General features: G+C 47.8%; 1 pseudogene; it reads right to left on the bottom strand.

The window, feature by feature from the left end:
- Nucleotides 1-14,794: 14,794 nt before the first annotated feature.
- LOC142685949 (U2 spliceosomal RNA) lies at nt 14,795-14,974 on the bottom strand (annotated as a pseudogene).
- Between the last annotated feature and the right edge of the window lie 490 nt (nt 14,975-15,464).

Raw genomic sequence — 15,464 nt, 5'->3', positions numbered from 1 at the left:
TTAACATATTCCCACCAGTCACAGGTTTTGTCAAAGAAAACTTTATCATTCCTCCAAACAATATAGGCGTCTCTAAGTTCCGCCAGTACCTCCTCTCTTTCCAGCAGGGCACAATTCAGCTTCCAGGAGCCAGGGCCGGGAGGAAAACCGTGGCCGATGGCACCCTGGAAGAGAATGGCCCTGTGGTCAGAGAAGAAGCAGGGGATCATGGAGTGTCCATGCTGCTTGACTGCCCGGGAGGTGAACACAAAGTCAATCCGAGAACGAAGTGAGCCATCGGGTCGGCTCCATGAATAGTTCACAGAGCCGATCCCCATGGAGCCCACAACGTCCTGCAAGGATGCTTCGGTTACCATCTCGATAAGCAGTTTGGAACTGACATCCAGTTTGATTGAAGTGCCGGAACTTCGTCCATCCTCTTCGATGGGGCAGTTGAAGTCCCCGGCCATCACCACTGCCCTAGTGGTGGCGAGCTGGGTCCGCAGGGTCTGGAATAGTTCCAGGCGCTCAGCCTTCATAGGGGGAGCGTACACGTTGATGAGCCTAATCGGCTCTCCTGCCCAGGAACCGTCTACGACCAACAAGCGGCCGCAGGCGAGCTCCTGGACAGAGTCAACAGTAAATACGCTTCCCCTAATCAGGATGGCAACCCCTGCAGACTTACAGTCGCCCCCACCAGACCAGTAGGACGGGCCATGGGTCCACTGCCTGGCCAGATGATGGTATGACCTGGAAGAGGGGAGAGTACATTCCTGCAGCATAAATACATCACTCGACTGCTTGGAAAGAAAAGTTAGCACCATCTGACATCTAGTCCTATCTCTAACACTCCTCACATTGAGGCTAAAGATGTTAAGTTTAGCAGCCATGGGGGAGAATAAAGAAGGTCAGTGCAAACGATACACCTTAGTTACCAGTCCGGTCGGGCGGATCCTCCTCTCCTGGCGGGTCCGAAAGATCCAGCAGGCCCTCTGACAAAAATTGTTCCAGGATTGTAGCCACCTGGATGTCTGTTGTGAAGTCGATGACCTCAGGTTCAGACACGAGTTCCTCCACCATCTGCTCCATTTCCTCCTGCTGCGCAAGGGAATCTTCGCAGATTTCTACGACTTGTCGCTTTGAGGACTCAGCAGCTGGGCTGTCCCTCACCTTTCTCTTCCTCTGGATGGCACCTGAGGAGACAAGAGGGGGAAAATCCTCCAGGGAGAGGATTCCAGCAGCTGGAGGGGAAGATGTTAGTGCTGCTGGAGCTGGGGAGAAGGGAGGCTGGGTTGGGAGAGGTGCAGGTGACAGGACCACTGAGATGGGTGGGTAGGAGAAGGTGAGAGCCTCAGTGGGGGTGACAGGGGTTGGGGACGGGGGGGTGGGGAGGGCCGGGCGAGGGAGGGTGGGAAGGGTAGGGCGAGGGAGGGCCGGGAGACGGGGGGGAGGGACTGTCGTCTTCTTACCATCCTTCTTATTCCCGGTCTTCTGCGCCGCTGGAGCTCTGGCTGGGGCGGGGTTCCCTCTGGCCGGAGCTTTCGCCGCTACAGTTGCCCAGGATCGATCCCTCTTCGGGCAGTCCTTGTAGGAGTGGGCTGCTTGTCCGCAGAGGTTGCACATTGTCCGTTTCGGGCAGTCTTTGGTCTCGTGTCCTGTTACCCGGCAGTTCTTGCAGGCGTCCTCCTTGCAGTCCTTCACCGAATGACCCTTCTTGCTGCATCTCCTGCAGATCTGCGGCATGTCCGGGTAGTAGATGAGGCCGTAGGAGTTGCCCAGCGAGAATGACTGGGGCAGGTGCTGGAGGCCGTCTTCCGCGCTCGAATCCTTGTTCAGTCGGACGATTACCGACCACTTGCCAGTCCAGAAGCCGAGTCCGTTCAGGATGTGGGTGGGTTCCCTCACCACTGTGCAGAACCGCTTCAGGAGCGTGGTGATGTCTTTGCCGGGGGTGTGTGGGTTCCGCATTGAGACCGTCACCCGCCTTTCCTCTCTTTGGACAGGGCAGTTGCCCACAAAGCGAGAGAAAGGGGATTCAGGCCTCGCCGCTTTCACCATCTCCCAGTACCTTCTGCAGATGTTGATCGAAGCGAAGGTCACGAAGAACATCCCGGTCATGAAGGCCTGGATGCTGATGGTCTCCGGCTTAGCGAAGCCCTGGTCCAGGAGCATCTTCTGGCAGAACACTTCTTCCGTCATGTCCGGCACTCTCCCGTCCACCTCCTTCAGCTTCAGGGCCACAGTCTGCTTCATCCAGGGCTCCAGGGTTGGAGCAGCCTGGTTCGGCTTCCTGGTGGCCTGTTGGCTTGAGGAGGCTTCAGGAGGAGATGTCCTGGCCTGGGTCGGCTCACCTGGTCCATCAGCCTTCTTCTTCTGGGTGGCAGGGTTGCTGGTTGAGGCCATGGCTTCTTCCAGCTGTTCCTGTCGCTTGGGGAGGATCTTCGATAGCTCTTTCCCGAAGGGGGCGGAGCTATGCAAATCTTCTCCTTGCTGGCCGAGGTTCTTCCACGAAATTTCTTCCGCAGCGGTTCCTCGTCGAGCTTCTTCTGCGGCCGAGCTTCTTCAAAGATCCCCTTCAGCAGCGGCTCTTCTCCGAAGGTCTCTGTCGCAGTTCTCCTTCTTCCCGGCAGCGATCTCCCGGAGCTTCTTCCCCGATGGCGGCTTCTCCCTTCTGGATCTTCGTCTTCGGTGGTTCTTCTCCGCAGTTCGTCGCCGGCTTCGTCTGGAACGCTCTTGGATCGCTAAGCTAGTGTTTATAGCCCCCAGTGGTTCTCCGAGCTATCTATCCTTACAAGGACTGATAAGAACAGATTTTGATTGAAAATTGCTTTATTGACAATCAATCGTCATCATACAAACATTACTGCGACGCAGCGCAAGCCATGAAGCAGTAAATAATAAATAATAACAGTCGTCAAACATAACATGACAGTATAATACACAGTACAGGCTAGCCTATGCTATACATTACACCACATGCTACACTAACATTCTTGCATTCACTAACGCCAAACAACAAAGCATTACAGACAAGTGATGGGATAGGGGAGTGGGTAGGAGGGGATAGGGAAGGGGGAAATCACAGGCCCGAAGCTTTATTGAAAGACAACACACAAGAAGGGAGAGTGGGGGGAAGGGGAGTATCAGTCCTCTTCCTCATCGACGTCCGGGCTGTCCCAGGTGGAATAGTCTCTGAGCAGGCTGTGGATCAGCCTGCGGCAGTCCTGGACGGACACACTCTCTCTCCGCAAAATCAGACGGTTCCTGGCAAACCATATAGCGTCCTTAAAGCAGTTCATAAGGCGCCAGGCTTCCTGGATTGCTCCATCCGTGGTATTCCCAGGAAATAGTCCATAAAGTACCGAGCGGTACGACAGTCTGTTCCTGGGTACTGAGTCCTTGAGTTCATGTTCCAAGGCTTTCAACAGACCCTGTGCAAAGGGGCACTGCCAGAAAATGTGCAAAGATGTTTCCTCCGTGAAGGGGCACCTGGGGCAGTACCGGGTCTTGCACAGGTTGCGGGCATGCATGAATGACCTAAGAGGCAGTCCTCCCTGGATGGCCATCCATGAAATGTCCTTGTGCCCGTTGGTCAACCTGCCAGATGACACGTTAGTCCAAACAGTCTCCAACGTGTCGGCATGAAGCCCTGGAACAGACTCCAGTGGGTCCTTTGCTCTGATGTGCTTGTGGATCGTCTTAGGTTTCCACAAGTCGGGCTTAAGACCCTCCAGTTGATGCTCCCTCACAAACCGGACGACATCTCCGTAGAACCAGGGAGCGTGCCAGTTGTAAGGGAAGGAGCTGTCCCACTTGTCCCAGCCAAAACCTCGCCAGAGGGGAAGGAGGAAGTAGCGGGACATGGCCTTGCCCGCAGAGCCGTTTGCTGTCCTCAGAGTCCTACGAACACAGTCACATACAAAAGCGATCCGCAGCAGAGTGGGAATGTCGGGTATACCCTTCCCACCTTTGCGGGGCTCCTTGTACATAACAGTCCGCTTTACTCTGTCCATTTTCGAGCCCCAGATGAAGCGAAACACAGTCCTGGTAATGGCCCTCGAGACGGTGGCAAGAGGGGGCCATGCCTGTGCAGTGTATTGTAGCACAGGCAAGACTTCGTTACGCAGGACCATTGCTTTGCCCTCAATAGTGAGTTGTCTGAGGCTCCACAGTCCGATCCTTTGGTTGACTTTGGCCAAGCGTTCTTCCCACGACTTTAGGGCTGCACCTTCCTTACCGAACCAGACTCCCAGAATTTTGATGAAGTCCGGCTTGATAGTAAACGGGAAGGAGGCAGGAGAAGGCAGGTACCACTTTCCGAAGAGCATGGCTTCCGACTTCCCGCAGTTGACTTTTGCCCCTGAAGCGCGTCCGAACTCCTCGCAGGTCTGGACGAGTGCAGTCACCGAACTCTGGTCAGCGCAGAAGACGGTCACGTCGTCCATGTACAGCGAGCATTTGACCTCGAAGTGTCCTGGACCTGGTGCGGTGATCCCTCTGATCTCTCCATTCTGCCGGATAGCCTCTGCGAAGAGCTCTATAACACAAACAAAAAGGAGAGGTGAAAGAGGACAGCCTTGTCTAACCCCCGACGATACAGGAAAGGGGTCAGTCTTCCAGCCGTTCACCAGCACCGAGCTGTAAATGTCGCAATACATCAGGTTAACATACAAACAGAACAACCTGCCAAGCCGCAGCCTACGCAGAGCCTTACCCATGAATTCGTGAGAGACCCGGTCAAAAGCCTTCTCCTGATCCAGACTGACCAGGGCCGCGTGTGTACGGCGGCTTTGCATGTAATGCACCGTGTCCCTCACCAGGGCAAGACTGTCGGCCACCCTACGGCCAGGAATGCCGCAGGTTTGGTCCGATCCGATGATCTGTCCGATGACAACCTTCAGTCTGTTGGCCAATACTTTGGCGAGGATCTTGTAGTCCACGTTCAGGAGAGAGATGGGACGCCAGTTTTTCAGGTCACATCTCTCCCCCTTCCGCTTATACAAGATCGTGATCATGCCTTCTCTCAAGGACGGTGGCATTCTACCCTCCACCACCATCTCCTCATAGAGCTCCAGCAGGTCCGGACAGATCAAGTCCCCCAGCGCTACATAGAGCTCTGCTGGGAGACCATCACTGCCCGGGGTCCTGCCGGGTCTGAAGGATTTAGCGGCAGAGAGCAGTTCCTCCACCGTCAGGGGTACATCCATAGCCTCCGTACCTGCAGGATCAAGATGATTAGTGATACCTGATAGGAATTTATCGGCGGCTTCGGGGTCAGTGGTTTTCCGGGAGTAGAGGCTTCGGTAGTAGTCTGTGACGACTCCCATCACCTCCTTCTTCCCAGAATGCATGTTTCCGGTCTCATCTCGAAGTTCCTTCAGGGGCGTGTGGCCGGCATGGAGTTTCCTGAAAAAGAACGAGTTACATTTCTCACCCTTCTCCAGGTTCTCCACCTTGGAACGAAAGACAATTCGCTTGGATTCCTCCTCAAAGTGCCTTTTCAGGCCCTTTTTGGCTTCCTCCAGCTCCTTCCTGACGTCCCAGCCGCATTGAAGGAGGTCTTGCAGGGATCGCAGCTGACGCTGCATCTCTCTGAAGTCTCTCTTCCTCTCACACGCCTGTTGACGACTTTTTGCCTGAAAGAAACAACGAAATTCAACTTTAACATATTCCCACCAGTCACAGGTTTTGTCAAAGAAAACTTTATCATTCCTCCAAACAATATAAGCGTCTCTAAGTTCCGCCAGTACCTCCTCTCTTTCCAGCAGGGCACAATTCAGCTTCCAGGAGCCAGGGCCGGGAGGAAAACCGTGGCCGATGGCACCCTGGAAGAGAATGGCCCTGTGGTCGGAGAAGAAGCAGGGGACCATGGAGTGCCCATGCTGCTTGACTGCCCGGGAGGTGAACACAAAGTCAATCCGAGAACGAAGTGAGCCATCGGGTCGGCTCCATGAATAGTTCACAGAGCCGATCCCCATGGAGCCCACAACGTCCTGCAAGGATGCTTCGGTTACCATCTCGATAAGCAGTTTGGAACTGACATCCAGTTTGATTGAAGTGCCGGAACTTCGTCCATCCTCTTCGATGGGGCAGTTGAAGTCCCCGGCCATCACCACTGCCCTAGTGGTGGCGAGCTGGGTCCGCAGGGTCTGGAATAGTTCCAGGCGCTCAGCCTTCATAGGGGGAGCGTACACGTTGATGAGCCTAATCGGCTCTCCTGCCCAGGAACCGTCTACGACCAACAAGCGGCCGCAGGCGAGCTCCTGGACAGAGTCAACAGTAAATACGCCTCCCCTAATCAGGATGGCAACCCCTGCAGACTTACAGTCGCCCCCACCAGACCAGTAGGACGGGCCATGGGTCCACTGCCTGGCCAGATGATGGTATGACCTGGAAGAGGGGAGAGTACATTCCTGCAGCATAAATACATCACTCGACTGCTTGGAAAGAAAAGTTAGCACCATCTGACATCTAGTCCTATCTCTAACACTCCTCACATTGAGGCTAAAGATGTTAAGTTCAGCAGCCATGGGGGAGAATAAAGAAGGTCAGTGCAAACGATACACCTTAGTTACCAGTCCGGTCGGGCGGATCCTCCTCTCCTGGCGGGTCCGAAAGATCCAGCAGGCCCTCTGACAAAAATTGTTCCAGGATTGTAGCCACCTGGATGTCTGTTGTGAAGTCGATGACCTCAGGTTCAGACACGAGTTCCTCCACCATCTGCTCCATTTCCTCCTGCTGCGCAAGGGAATCTTCGCAGATTTCTACGACTTGTCGCTTTGAGGACTCAGCAGCTGGGCTGTCCCTCACCTTTCTCTTCCTCTGGATGGCACCTGAGGAGACAAGAGGGGGAAAATCCTCCAGGGAGAGGACTCCAGCAGCTGGAGGGGAAGATGTTAGTGCTGCTGGAGCTGGGGAGAAGGGAGGCTGGGTTGGGAGAGGTGCAGGTGACAGGACCACTGAGATGGGTGGGTAGGAGAAGGTGAGAGCCTCAGTGGGGGTGACAGGGGTTGGGGACGGGGGGGTGGGGAGGGCCGGGCGAGGGAGGGTGGGAAGGGTAGGGCGAGGGAGGGCCGGGAGACGGGGGGGAGGGACTGTCGTCTTCTTACCATCCTTCTTATTCCCGGTCTTCTGCGCCGCTGGAGCTCTGGCTGGGGCGGGGTTCCCTCTGGCCGGAGCTTTCGCCGCTACAGTTGCCCAGGATCGATCCCTCTTCGGGCAGTCCTTGTAGGAGTGGGCTGCTTGTCCGCAGAGGTTGCACATTGTCCGTTTCGGGCAGTCTTTGGTCTCGTGTCCTGTTACCCGGCAGTTCTTGCAGGCGTCCTCCTTGCAGTCCTTCACCGAATGACCCTTCTTGCTGCATCTCCTGCAGATCTGCGGCATGTCCGGGTAGTAGATGAGGCCGTAGGAGTTGCCCAGCGAGAATGACTGGGGCAGGTGCTGGAGGCCGTCTTCCGCGCTCGAATCCTTGTTCAGTCGGACGATTACCGACCACTTGCCAGTCCAGAAGCCGAGTCCGTTCAGGATGTGGGTGGGTTCCCTCACCACTGTGCAGAACCGCTTCAGGAGCGTGGTGATGTCTTTGCCGGGGGTGTGTGGGTTCCGCATTGAGACCGTCACCCGCCTTTCCTCTCTTTGGACAGGGCAGTTGCCCACAAAGCGAGAGAAAGGGGATTCAGGCCTCGCCGCTTTCACCATCTCCCAGTACCTTCTGCAGATGTTGATCGAAGCGAAGGTCACGAAGAACATCCCGGTCATGAAGGCCTGGATGCTGATGGTCTCCGGCTTAGCGAAGCCCTGGTCCAGGAGCATCTTCTGGCAGAACACTTCTTCCGTCATGTCCGGCACTCTCCCGTCCACCTCCTTCAGCTTCAGGGCCACAGTCTGCTTCATCCAGGGCTCCAGGGTTGGAGCAGCCTGGTTCGGCTTCCTGGTGGCCTGTTGGCTTGAGGAGGCTTCAGGAGGAGATGTCCTGGCCTGGGTCGGCTCACCTGGTCCATCAGCCTTCTTCTTCTGGGTGGCAGGGTTGCTGGTTGAGGCCATGGCTTCTTCCAGCTGTTCCTGTCGCTTGGGGAGGATCTTCGATAGCTCTTTCCCGAAGGGGGGCGGAGCTATGCAAATCTTCTCCTTGCTGGCCGAGGTTCTTCCACGAAATTTCTTCCGCAGCGGTTCCTCGTTGAGCTTCTTCTGCGGCCGAGCTTCTTCAAAGATCCCCTTCAGCAGCGGCTCTTCTCCGAAGGTCTCTGTCGCAGTTCTCCTTCTTCCCGGCAGCGATCTCCCGGAGCTTCTTCCCCGATGGCGGCTTCTCCCTTCTGGATCTTCGTCTTCGGTGGTTCTTCTCCGCAGTTCGTCGCCGGCTTCGTCTGGAACGCTCTTGGATCGCTAAGCTAGTGTTTATAGCCCCCAGTGGTTCTCCGAGCTATCTATCCTTACAAGGACTGATAAGAACAGATTTTTTTTTTTTTTTTTTTTTTTTTTTTTTTTTTTCTACTCAGATTTGAAATCTTAAAACGCAAAACATAGGTTGAAAGTCTTAGATTTCATCAAAACCATCATTGTAGTATGAATATATAATTTTCATGATCTTATCCATTTTTTAATTGTTATTATTACTTTTTTTCTCTTTTTTTAATATGTTTTGTTTTCTTTTTTTTTTTAATTTTATTTTAACTTTTTTTTTTTTTTTTACAGGTATAACAAAGAAGAAAACAATACAAGATTACACATCACAAGGTAAGTACATTCCACATTTCTGGTTTCCAAATCTCATTTGCTCTCACAGTACCTAGTAATAATTTATCTCTCCAAAAATATACATACAGATAGCTTAAACATAGTTTAAGACAGTTTTCAACAGATATCTGATCTCTTTTAAATAATACAATATTTCTTGCTTTCCATAAAGCCATCTTAACACATGTAAATATTAACCATACGACTTTAAAATCCTCTTTACCAATGCCCAATCCATAAAAGATCATATTAAAATCAAAATGATCAATTTTGCTCAAATATTTAACTAAGATGCTAACTTTCCTCCAAATCTTTTGTGCAAATGAGCAATTCCAAAAAATATGCGTTGGCGTTTCACTTCCGCTACATCTTACTCTTGGGCATCTTTCATGTCTTACCAAACCTCTTCTATGCTGAAATTCTCTTGTAGGTAAGCAATCCTTCAACATACACCACAACAGGTCCTTATGTTCGTTAGACAAGTAAAACAGGTTAACATTGATCCAAATACCTTGTACAATTCTTACAGAGAAACCTGTTACAGAACTCATAATTTTCCTCTCATCTAAGATCTTTAACACTTTTCTATGATTAGTAATAATACTTAAGTCAGATTTTAACAACTCAAACTCCCTTAAAATTTTCTCTAAAATAATATAATGTTCTGGTGGTAAAAACTTATATGGTCTGTTTAAGTCAATTTCTAACCACTTGTATTTCCTTATATAAAACCCAAGATTATAAATAAGAAAAGTTTTTATCTTTGAACTGGGCCCCAATAAAGTGCTTGTACAATAGGCCAAATATTTAATATACAAAAAAGACCTAATATCGGGGAAGCCTTTCCCTCCTTTATTCTTAGGTTTATACAACTCCTCCCTTTTGACTCTTTCCATATTTGATTTCCATAGGAAATAAAAACAGATTTTAATAAGTTTTTTCATGATATTATTTGGGGGGATAAAAACAGCAGATATGTACAAAATCATGGGGAGTAAAACCTGTTTTATGATCAAAATTTTACCTTCAAGAGTCAAAGTTCGCAAATTCCAAAAGGAAATCTTTTTCCTTACCCTTTCCAGCAAGGATTCCCAATTTTTTATATTCCCACAAGATTCTGAAAAATAGATACCTAAAATCTTCATGTCATGCATTTTAAGCAACTTACAATCAGGTTCAAGGGTAAATTTCCCAATTGTTAAAACACCGGTTTTATCTAAATTCACTTTGAAACCTGATGCTCCACAGAACCAATCCACTGTTCTTAAAACCCTATTAAAACTTCTAAGATCACGCACCAAAACTGTCACGTCATCCATATATGCAATAACTTTAACTTGTTCATTTTTACAGCCCGGGATAAAAAAACCGTTAATTACTTTATCTTTTCTAAAGGCCTCTAAGAGGGGTTCAATTGCACATATAAATAAGATAGGTGACAGAGGGCAGCCCTGTTTCACCCCACATCGAATATGAACTTTATCAGATAAGGAACCATTAACTGAAATTTTACTAAAACCTCCATTGTATAAGATTTTAATACGATTAATAAAACCCTCTGAACATCCTAATTTGCTTAAAACTGTGAATAAGAAATCGTGTGAAACTCGATCATAAGCTTTTTCAAAATCAAAGGAGATCAAAGCTAAATCCTGATTGCGGTCCTTGCTGTCCCAAATAATATCCCGTAGCAAAACCAAAGAATCGACAATTTTTCTTTTTGGCACAGCGCATGTCTGGTCAACCCCAATTATTGATGCTATCACTTTTTTTAAACGATTCCCTAACAATTTTGCATAAATTTTATAATCGGTGTTCAGTAGCGTAATTGGCCTCCAATTCTTGATTAATTTTTTATCACCTTTTTTAAAAATTAAAACAATAAGACCCTCCAACCAGGACTCCGGGATTATTAATGAAGATTCAATTTGAGAAAAAACTTTGAACACATCCTCACCTATTACATCCCAAAATTTTTTATAGAATTCTATTGGTAGACCATCCATACCAGGGGTTTTTAAATTCTGAAAACTATTAATCGTATCTAATATTTCATTTTTAGTAAATTCCTCCTCTAGAAACATCATCTCATCAGTGCTAAGCTTTTTATCTAACAACCCCATAAAATGTTCCTTTAAAGAGGCATCAAGCACCTTTTCGGAAAATAATTCCTCATAAAAATTTTTTGCTTTTAATAATTTTTCTTCACGGTTTGTTTCCCCTTCTAGACACTCAATAAAATCTTTTTTCCCGTTAATTTTTTTAAAAAAGAAATGAGAGCATTTCTCATCCTTTTCAAGGATTCTTACACGAGAGTTGAAAATAATCTCTTTCCCTTTTTCTTTTAATAAATTTTTTATCTGACTTTTTACATCCTCAATTTGATCATCCATTTCTATACCATTGTTTCTAAATAGGTAAAAACACTGGAGCCTAGAACTAAGATCAATGTATAGTTTCTTTTTTGCATAGGCTATCTTCTTCCCATATTTAACAAAGAAGGTTTTAAAACCCCTCTTCATGAAATCCCACCACTCCAATACATTATTAAACTCGCCCTCTTTTTGTTTTAGTTTATCATAAAACTTACAGAATTCTTCTTTAACCTTACTTCCTTCCAAGAGGGACACATTAAGTTTCCAGTGTGATGGCACCTTACCTTCTGAAACCTCATAATTTAGTGTACATTCAATTAACTTGTGATCTGAAAAACAACTGTCAAAGGATTTAAAAGAAGAACACATCAAATCACTAGATACAAAAATATAATCTAGTCTAGATGAGCATCCACGATTACTCCAAGTAAGCTCATACTCTTTCCTTTTTCCACCTAGTTCCCAGGTATCTTTAAAGTTACAGGCAGAAAGAATATTTTTCAAAACAGATACTGATCCTTCTTTTTTTTTACAGATTTGGCAGTTAAAATCACCACCAATGATGATGGGATCTGAACCAACAATAAACAACTGTAGTAACTCAAAAAGGTGAATTCTCAATTTTTTTTCTGTATTTGCATATATGCAAAAACACTTGATTTTTTTGCTATCTTTTAAAACCTCCACCATAAGTATGCGCCCTGGGTATATTTCTTCATGCCTAACAATTTCCCAATCTTTAGAACATAAAAAACCTATCCCGTCACTTTTGAATTCGTTTCCACCTGAAAAACAAGATTTACCTTTCCATATACCTTGTAGATACTTATAACATAATCTCTTTTCTAAATTACATTCCTGTAAGAAAACAAAGTCATAATTTTCATTATTAAAAAAATCATAAATGGCTGTACGTTTATATTGGTTATTAAACCCCTGAACATTCAGGGAGGCAGCCCTGATCATCTTTTAACCAAGATGCCAGGGCTTTCTCCCCCGCCCTCATCGATAAATGGTGGAGAAGTATCAATCTTCAGATCTTCAGCTCCAGATGAGTCAGAGGGAGAAATATCTCCAAGAAGATCATAAACCTTGCTTTTCTTCCCACTTTGGTCAGTCTCTTCATCACTCACTTTCTCTTCTTCTCTAGTATATCTTTTTAAACTTTTTGTTGCCACCTCCATCTCCTCCTGAGCACCAGACGAACCTGCTTGCCCAGGGGGTGAAAGGGGAGTCTCCAACACCACAGTTAATTCCTCTTTTTTCTTCTCCTTTTTCTCTTTTGATATTTTTTTCTCTTTTTCTACCACTGAAGCCTCCACACCTGAGGATTTTGTTTTCCCCTGGGAGCTCTTTTTATCCTTCTTTTTTTCCTCTTTTTTTTCCTTGCCCTTATTCTGTACCACAGAACCTATAGGAGCCTGCGCCTCTTCTGGAGGCACGAAGTCCTCATCTGACAAAATTTCCTCCACTCTTTTTTTAGGACAATCTGTTTCCTGATGAACGGAATCATGGCATTTCATGCAACGCTTACAGGCCATGTCAGCATGTCCATATTTGCGACATCTACGACAGTATTGGGGCATCCCCGTAAAAAAAAGATAACCCCTACTCCTGTTGATGAAAATAATAGGGGGTGGTCTCAGAACACCCCCCTCAGCAGTCGGATCTTTTTTAAAGACCACACTGTAGATCCTTTTCCCATTCCATGCACCGAAATTAGTAATCCCATGTTTCTTAAGGGTCACCTTCTCACAAAAGTTGTACAAAAAAGATGTGACTTCCATATCAGAAATAAATGGGTTGTACATTTGCACTGTCAGCAGTTTATATTGATATTGAAACAAAGGAAGGACCTTTACTCCCTCCAACATAGCATGTCCTCTATTTCGCTCATAGAGAGCATACGCTGCTTCACAAATCCCACAAGAGTTCAAAGTAACATCGTGAATTCCACGGGAGTTAAACGATTGAACACAAAAATAATCCCCATCCTTGATCTTCAGGATAGGACCAAACACATTGGAATAAAGAAACCCCAGTTCTTTTACCTGGCGGTATTGCGGCGAGATGACAAAACGAATCGTGTCCTTCAAAGGAGTATCATCCGCAAAGAAGTCCTGGAAATTATCCGATCTTCCTTCCATCGTTCCAAATGAAAAATATACTCACAGCCCAGAAATCCAAGCTCGATCGCCTCCTGATCCAAATCGATAATCCAGAATCCCACGTCCAAAGAATTTCTCCCTCCACGAAAAGAATCCGGATCCTCCTAAGGAAAAGGCACTACAGCTTTCAGCCACCCCTCAATAGCAGCAGTTCGGTCCGAAAACCGAAAAGGCCGAGCAGGTAGGTTTCCACTGTAGGAACCTTGCCTAATGGTTTCAAACCCACTACAGATCTGAGCCAAAAGGCCGAGAAGCGATAACCCGAATGGGCCTGGCGTTGACCGAGCCTGCCTAATACTGCTGTTCACCCCTTGCAGCGATTCAGCCTACTTCTAGGCAATTCCATGGGGCCCTGCAGGCTCACACACATTTACAGCTACTAAGCGGGAGGTGAATAAAGGCCGGAGAGGAAGCTACACAGGATTTGCTTCTTTTGCTTGCACCACAATGCAGTGCTGAAAGAGGAGGAATCTACATAAAAACGCCTTCTTGGCAACGCCCAAATGCCCTCCTGCCGTGCAAATACTGGCAGCAGCAGCAGCAGCAGTAAGTGCATGCCCACAGCCACCCCTTGTTCCTTCACAACTTGTATTAGCTTTAATCCAGTCCAGTGCTGCCTGCTGAGCAGCACTGACCAACACTGCCTGGGCCCAGGCTTTTATCTATCTCTGAGGCCCCATTATGATGTCAGAAAGCTGGCTCTGGAATCCTGAGGGCTCCACTATGACACGTGCAAAGTTCCGTCTGAACTTTATATAAGACGGTGAGGCTCAGTCAGTCACTCAGTGTTGCCTGAGAGGGCAACACTGCAACAGCCGGCCGCCAGGCTGTCTTTTTTTTGCACATTTATTTGCCTCCAGGAGGCCACAAGAGGGAGACAAGGGACTGCAAAATGGAAAATAAGCATCCACCAACTTTACAGACAACTTCTCCTTGCTCCTACAACCTCCATCCTTGCACAGTTTGTTATTCTTCCAGGTAACAAAGTAACAAATCCAAATTGCTGCTCTCTTTGTAGGCAAGCAAGGGTTTGTTGCAACTGCAATTCTTACTTCTTCTTGAAATGTAGGGACGACAGTACATTCCATCACATCCATCTAGTGTACACAGGTAGGTCCATTGTGGCGGGTAGGCGGCTGGCTGCTTTAATGGCTGTTTGCTGTTCCCCTACTCCACTCCACTCCACTATTTGACTGTGGTGCTGCATCAATCAGTGGCTGGCTCAGGTGCAGCTCTTTAACTTACCTAGGAGGGAGGGCGGAGAGAAGACAAGGAAGGTGAATGAGCTGTTCCAATGTGAAATGCCGGAAACACAGAAACACAGAAGACACACACACACACACACACACAACAAGAGGTGGCAATGTATTAATTAATTGCATTTAATAAATGAGCTCATTATCACACATGACTGTACAAATGCATTGTCCAACAGGTGTTGAAATAATGGGATTAAAAGGGGAGATCCCATCAGAAAGACAAAAACAATAGCAAACACAAATAGCACTTTTGGAATCTGATTTTAGTCAACACATAAGGGAAGGGTGCACCGGTCCTGGAAATACTGCAATACCAGGTCAATGCGTGGAGTGGACAGAGCAAGCTCTATTTCCATCTCCCTGTTCTAAAAATCCATTTAATATATGGTCCCCAGATAGGGGACGTATCAGATATTAAACTGATAAGAACAGATTTTTTTCTATTGAAAGCCCGAGTCGTGCTTTCTATCACCCAAGTGCATAAAAAGTGCAGAGGTGCCACACAAAAAGTGCACAAGGATGCGGTCTATCGCAGCCCTTCTCTTAAAAGAGAGAGGCCCCGCATAACCATTCCCTGACCCTCCAAACCATAGGCCTAGAGGATCAAGGATCGATGGTCCCCCCTCGCCGAAGCTTAGGGAGACCCAAACACACTCCTAGGCTTCTACCTGGGCTGCCACCCCAGTGTCCACCTAGGAGCCTGCATCCTAGTTGCACCTCCCCTCCGAAGAAGGGAGGCCGGGTTGCAGGGGAAAAAGGAACCAGAAGGCCACACATTTTCCCCCTAGACCTCAGGAGGGTCCCAAAAGGGCACCGCATCCCAAAATCCTTGTGACAAACGTGACAAACACACAGTGAAAAACAAAATTAAATAAGTGGATGTGCGCTGTGATACAGCCTGGACATCCGCCAGGTATAAAAAATTCCTCATCTCCCAGCCAGAAGGCCGG

Source organism: Rhinoderma darwinii, assembly GCF_050947455.1.
Source record: "Rhinoderma darwinii isolate aRhiDar2 chromosome 5 unlocalized genomic scaffold, aRhiDar2.hap1 SUPER_5_unloc_16, whole genome shotgun sequence".
NCBI classification, from domain to species: Eukaryota; Metazoa; Chordata; class Amphibia; order Anura; family Rhinodermatidae; genus Rhinoderma; species Rhinoderma darwinii.
The sequence above is the reverse complement of the archived record's forward strand: the minus strand, read 5'-3'. Positions and strand labels throughout refer to the sequence as shown.